This window comes from Humulus lupulus, chromosome 8 (assembly GCF_963169125.1).
Source record: "Humulus lupulus chromosome 8, drHumLupu1.1, whole genome shotgun sequence".
Classification (NCBI taxonomy): Eukaryota; Viridiplantae; Streptophyta; class Magnoliopsida; order Rosales; family Cannabaceae; genus Humulus; species Humulus lupulus.
This window is the reverse complement of record NC_084800.1, coordinates 91,376,959-91,383,883: the sequence shown is the minus strand read 5'-3', so window position 1 is coordinate 91,383,883 and position 6,925 is coordinate 91,376,959.

Here is a 6,925-nt window from a genome sequence, read left to right as displayed (position 1 = left end):
GTAAGGGCTTTTAGGCCTCCCCATGAACTCTTCATATTCCACATTCTATGCAGGCGCCGAATACGTGGAACATCGTGGTTGGTGACGGTACGTCTTCCGAGAACTGCATTTAATGGCCTAGCCTATGCCCAGCCGTCGCTTCGTCTTTCGAGTGGAGGGCCTTGGATCCCACATCAGGGAAATCCAACGGTCCTCCCCACGTGGCCCTTCATGTATATAAAAGGGGTGGCCACCTTACGCATGGGCCACCCGTTTATTTGAAATTTTCCAGAATTTTCTCTTCTTCTTGCTCTCAAAAATCCCCCCTTTTTCTCTTTCCGGTTACCATCTTCGGCGTTCCAGAAACTCAGGTGCAAGGGCTCCTTCGAGGCTTTGGAATCAACTACTCTGACGAAGCCCCAACCCAGGCGATTCCCTCATCCTCTTCTCAACCAGAACACTCAGTAAGTCTTCTAACCGTGCATGTGTTGAAATTATTTTTCACTGTAGCTTAGGTAAATATTTACTGTAGCCGCATGCAAGGGTTTGCTGGTTTTTTGTGGGCATGAAGGGTGAAAGCCTTTTAGGTTAGGGTATTGTTTGTAGTAGAAAACCGTTTAGGAGCATGGTTTACAGAAAGCATTTTCTGGGGAAAATTTCTGGGTAGGATTTTTGGGATATTAGTTTAAAATATCAAGTATTTTGGGTGCAAAACCGGGTAGCTTAGGGGACACGCTTCACAGACGGTTTTGCCTTTCTTGCCTATTGGAACTTTCCCTCCAAGGCAAAATTCTAACCTGACCCTCCTGACACACGAATTCCGAGTAATCGGGGATCTGTTGGGAGCACAGGCGCGTGTTCATAGAACCGCGTGGTCTCACTCTCCACGGGCTGGGCTTACCTCAGCTCGTGTCAAGGAAACAGATTGTTCTCCATTTTTAAGTCACCTTCTTCTAAAATTTCTTCTTTTTGTTCGCTAGGCGACCAGATGGGACCCAAGAAGAATGCCCCCAAGAAGCCTGTAGGCAGCTCGTCCTCCCGACAAGACAAAGGAAAGGAGGTGATTGTAATGCCCCGAATTCTCCGATGTGTTTAACGGCGTGAATAGTAGGCCGGGAGGGCCATACTTGCTTGATTATGTTATTGATTGATAAAATGCATGTATATGTTGATTATATTATAATATGATGTGAAATGCATGCATGTGAGTCCATATTTCTCATTACAGGGGTGTGATGGTAATTTGGCCCGTTGAGGGTAAATTGTTTATTTGGATGCATGTTGGTGATATATTTTGAGACCACGTTATGATGTGGGTTTGTTCGAGCTATTCGGCATGAGACGATCATGATATGTTAATTATCAGTTTGGTCATAACAGGCTTAAGCTCGGGGCTCGGGGTGAGTCTCGGGGTGTTTTAATGATTAGAGTGTTACCGAGTATTAAAGGGTAACAGGATGTGAAATATTGGTGTTTAAGAATATTGAGATTAGTGGGAATTGGGAGGCGTTAAATTATGATTAACGGGATAGGTGGAAAGTACCAAATTTACCCTTGAAATGGTTTTAGAAGCCTTGAATGACCTAGGGGCATTTAGGTCATTTGGCTTGGATATATGTGAAGTTTTAGATGGCTGTAGAAACAGAACAGAAACAGAGCTACACTTCTCCTTCCCATACGTCCATTTCCCTCATTTTCCTCTTTGGAGTTTTTGAGCTCAAAGTGTGGAATTAAGCTAGGAAATCAAGGGGCTGAGGTTGTGGACTTGGTTAAGCCATTAGAGAGGGTTTAATTCCAGGTTTGAGGTAAGTTTTATCCATTAACTTTATGGTTATACTCTGTTTAAGCTTTGAGTTTCAGCTTGTAATCACTTGGTGGATAGTTGGAATCAAAGGGAGTTAGGTTGGTGTTTTATTTAGGTTTTGATGAGGGTGAGTTATAGGTGAAGTTTAGGGGTTAAATTGGGTGTTAGGTTGGTGTTTTGGGTTGGTTTGAAGGGCTGGTTCCAAGGGAAAAACGCAGGGGAGTTTTTGCTAGTGCGTTGCTGGTTCTTGGCTGAAATGGGTATTGAGCCGCGGCATGGCATAGGTGAGCCGCAGCCCAAGGTGCCTGTCAGGGTTAGGCCGCCTCTGTTTGGGGACGCGCCGCGGCCCTTAGGGCAATTTTGGCCAGAATGGAGTTTCTAGCATGGGGATTCAAGCCTAAGGCCTCGGGATCGAACCTACTACCCGGTTGAGTAGTGTTTGATGTCTCGGAGGTTAGGTTTTGGTTTGGGAACCTTTTATTATTTATTTTATTGATGGAATCCCATATTTGATTATGACCAGGTAACCGCTAAAGGACCAAAAGGTTGATCGTTCTCAGGGGTCGTTCTTTTATTCATTCTAGCTCGAACCAGAGGTAAGAAAACTGCACCCCAAGTGCGACATGCATGGATATTCATGAGGCATGCTGGTTGTGTAAATATGGACTTGGATTGAATATAGAATGTTTAGCATATGTTGCTCACTTGTGCATGGTACTGACTCATTAGTCAGATTTGGCAAAGGTGCTAGTATCAACTGTGAAGCTGTGACTTATTAGTCAGGTTCGGCAGTGGTACTGGGCACTGGTCACATTGAGCTGACTCATTAGTCAGGATGGCCTTAGCGTGTTAACGCAAGCCAATAAAGATTAGATCTAATCGACTATTAGCATTGAATGACTCAAAGAGCATTAATGTCAGACCGACCCCGAGGGTCGATGAATGAAATAAGCGCTTGGAGGCTAGTGGCTTAACTAGCAGCCACTCTCCCACTTGAAACAGTGACATGCTTGCCAGCCACTCAGTATGGTTTACCAGAACCTGTTGAAGGCTAGTAGCTTACTTAGCAGCCACTCTTCCATTTGAATTAGTGACTTGCTTGTCAGTCACTCAGTATGATTTATCAGGACCTCATGTGATGTTCACTCACCTGTTTGAAAGCTTTATGCTCAGTGTGATTATAATGATAATCATTTGATAATGTTTATGAATAGTGTTATGTTTTCTTGCTGGGCTTTGGCTTATGGGTGCTATGTGGTGCAGGTAAAGGAAAAGAAAAGCTCACCTAGCCTTGAGTGGAGAGCTTAGGTGGTGATGTGTACATATGCGGCCGCTTGACCACCACGGCAAAGGAGTTCTCAGAGGAACTAGGGGGTTTACTCTATTTTTGCCGCTTAGGTCGGCGGGATTGTAAATTTAAAACAGTAGTGATCATTTTGTACTGAGAACAACTTGTAAATGTTTTGATTAGCTCTGCAGAGCAGTTTGTAATGAAAATATCCATTTCCTTTTTGTTAGTTTTATACCTTAACCAGTTAATTACACTTAGAGCACGTTTTTGACCAAAGGACTCGGGTAGCGAGTCAAATTTTCGGTCCACCGTTCACCGTAACTGTTCTGGGGTAACCAGGGCGTTACAGTGATGGTCGAATCCCCGATCCCCAACTTCGGGCCAGCAGTGGAACAGGAGCTCGAGGTGGCTCCTGACGCGTTCTTTGAGGCGGAGAGGATCGTTTCAAAGATCACTGACCAGGCGAGGGTCAACAAAATATTCCTCTCCCATAACATCGGGCTGGGGAGAGGATCCGTGGTTGCCCGTCCTCCTTTAGAAGGCGAGCGGAGCTGTGCGCCGCTTGATGAGGCGTTCTCGGCCTAGAGCGACGAGCACTTCAAGGCGGGGGCCTTCCTCCCGCTGGATCAGTATTTCACTGATTTCCTCAATTATGTGAGGTTGGCCCCATTCCAGCTCCCCCCCAACTCTTATTATTTGTTGGCGGGGTTGAGATACTTGTTCCTGAAACAGGAGTGGGAGGTCCCCACTACTGCGGACATCCTGTACTTCTTCTGCCTCAAGGCCAGCCCGGAGCAGTGGGGGCGAGGTGACGGGTTTTATTACTTAACCCGGTTCCCCAACACGCCTGCGGTCATCGAGCTGCCCAGCCACCCCAACGACTTCAAAGATCAATTCTTTATGTCGACGGGGTTCCGAAACTGCGAGCTCCACTACTTCAATCGTCCTCGTAAGTGCTTTTCAACCTTAGCTCGTAAGTTAGGTATTGGTTAGCTCCTCCTGTATCCCTTTCTGACTTAGATTAATCCTGCAGCTATCTTCGCAAGGACAGAGAAATCTGTGACCCTCAGGGCCCAGTACGAGACACTGGCGAGCTTGCCCCCCAGTGAAAAGGATTACCGTCTGCTCGTGACAGACAAGACGATGGTGGCCTATAAGCTGATCTTCCCAGGTCAGACTCTGAACCTAAGGAGGCTCCGGACGCTTCCCCCAGCTCGTGACACCATGCCTATCATTGTGGAGGAGGTCGCGGGCAATGAAGATGAGGAGGACGAGGAGGACGAAGTGCCCCTCGTGAGAACGAGGAAACGGGCACTGGAGGTCGCCCAAAGAACAGACGAGGAGAGGATCCGGTCCGGAGCAGCCGCGGGTCCTTCTGGCCAAGGTAACCCTTATATGTTTAGGAATTTAGATAGGGCCACTGCTGACCCCCGGCTAGCTAGGTATAATCCCAAACAGATCGTCCAACGCCACCGACGTGATCCGGACCTGGATACAACCCTGCTCCACTGTGTCGACCAGCTCGTGCTAGATTACCAAGATAGCCGCCCTAGGGGTACCGTAGTCGTAGATAACACCCTAGCCTTTAGGTCGATCCTATTTGAGGAGTATGGGACCAACCTTCAGTCATGGCCATCACTCCGGAGGGGTGTCGTAGCTCCAGGACTTAGGCAATATGTAGAAGATTCTAGTCCTGAGCCGGCCTCGGATCCAGAACCCGCGCCAGCTCGAGAAGTGATTGTCTTAGATTCCCCCAAAGAAGCTCCAGGGCCGATGGTCATAACCGTAGACTCTTCCTCTAGCTCGGGGGGTAGGATTCCCCTTTAGTACATAAATATACTTGAATTTTGCATTTTTTCTTTTCTTTCCTTTGTTTTTGTATGACTGCTAACTTCTGTACTAACCATATCTTTGTTTTGACAGAAGAGATGTCTCAGTCCGGGGGACAAAGTCTGCGGGCTGCGCTCATTGGGGGGAACTCCTCAGCTGGGGCCTCTGGGCCCAAAATGAAGAAGCTCTGGACGCTGAAGAAAGGCGCCGGGACCCCATCCAAGTCTCCTGCCAAGGAGAAAGAGCAGCCCCCAGCCGCTCAGGTCGTGGGAACTGTTCCTCCTGCTGCAGGGGGGAGCAACATGCCCCCACCCCCTCCGCGAGCTTCGGCCTTTGTCCGGGACACAGGGGCAGAGCTCGGGACTCCGGTAAGTTCAACCTCTGAGGTGCGCATCCCGGTTGACCCCCAGGACCTGGAAAAGATTCCAGAGGCCTTCCCGGGGATGGTGTACGAGACGGCGAACTACGCCGTCAACCACATTTACAAGTTCAACGAGAAGGAGCTCAGGGCCATCGAAACAAGGATCCCGGTGGGCGTGCTTGAATCTTCACTGGGCATGGCCCTAACGGTAAGCTGACCTTACCCTTTATGGTTTTTAATTATCATGCCTTATCCTGTTTTTCCTTTCTAAGGCAGTTGCCTCTCCGTTTTCGCAGAGTGCCGTTGCCCTCCATCGGAGCATAGCCAGGACCAAGGCCTAGCTCGAAGATATGCGGGGCGAGCATCAGGTGGTTAAGGACGCCCTGGCGGCCACGCAGGCCGAGCTAGAAGAAGCCCGTCCCAAGCTTCAGAAGGTCGAGGCAACCAACACCGCCCTTGCCGCCGCGCAGGTAGAGCTAGATGCCGCGAAGGCTGGGGCCAAGGAGGCCAAGGCTGCCCTTGCCGCTGCGCGGGCGGAGCTGGATACAGCGAAGGCTGGGGCCAAAACTGCCCTGGAAGCCGAGCAGGCAGCCTCCGGCACCGCCCTGGAGGACATGCTCTATAACTGCTAGGCCTACAACCCGAACGACGATTTCTCCTTCTTAGCAGCGGACGTCTGGGAGCCCTTGCTGGAAGGGTTTAAAGCTCGCCTCGAGAAAGAGGCACCTTTCGAGGCCGAGGAAGCCTCCGGCACAGCTGAGTAGGAGGGCGAGACGGTGACCTCCACGGGGCAGCCTGACGGAGCTTAGGGCCTTCCTTTTTTGCTCCCACTCCTTTATATTTATTTTTGTGTAACTTTTGCACGAGGTGTTTCCACCTCGAGACAATTCAACTATCAATTTTATTTTTAATTGACTTATTTCCTTGTCTTTGCGTACTTTAGTTGCTATTTTGAAAAAACTTAGTTCGCGTTAATTTTTATCAATATCTCGTGCTCTTTAAGAAGAACAACAATCAATCTATTCAAATTAACCTCCAAGTTTTATGACCTGGTTATATCCAAGAACTTAATTTGAAAACTTAGTTCATGTTAATTTTTATCAATATCTCGTGCTCTTTAGGAAAAACCACGATCAATAGATTTAAATTAACTTCTAAGTTTTATGACCTGGTTATATCCAGGAACTTAATTTGAAAACTTAGTCCGCGTTATTTTTTATCAATATCTCGTGCTCTTTAGGAAGAACAACGATCAATAGATTTAAATTAACTTCTAAGTTTTATGACCTGGTTATATCTAGGAACTTAATTTGAAAACTTAGTTCGTGTTAACTTTTATCAATATCTCGTGCTCTTTACGAAAAGCAACAATCAATCGATTTAAGTCAACTTCTAAGTTTTATGACCTGGTTATATCCAGGAACTTAATTTGAAAACTTAGTTCGTGTTAATTTTTATCAATATCTCGTGCTCTTTACGAAAAGCAACGATCAATAGATTTAAATTAACTTCCAAGTTTTATGACCTGGTTATATCCAGGAACTTAATTTGAAAACTTAGTTCGCGTTATTTTTTATCAATATCTCGTGCTCTTTAGGAAGAACAACGATCAATAGATTTAAATTAACTTCTAAGTTTTATGACCTGGTTATATCTAGGA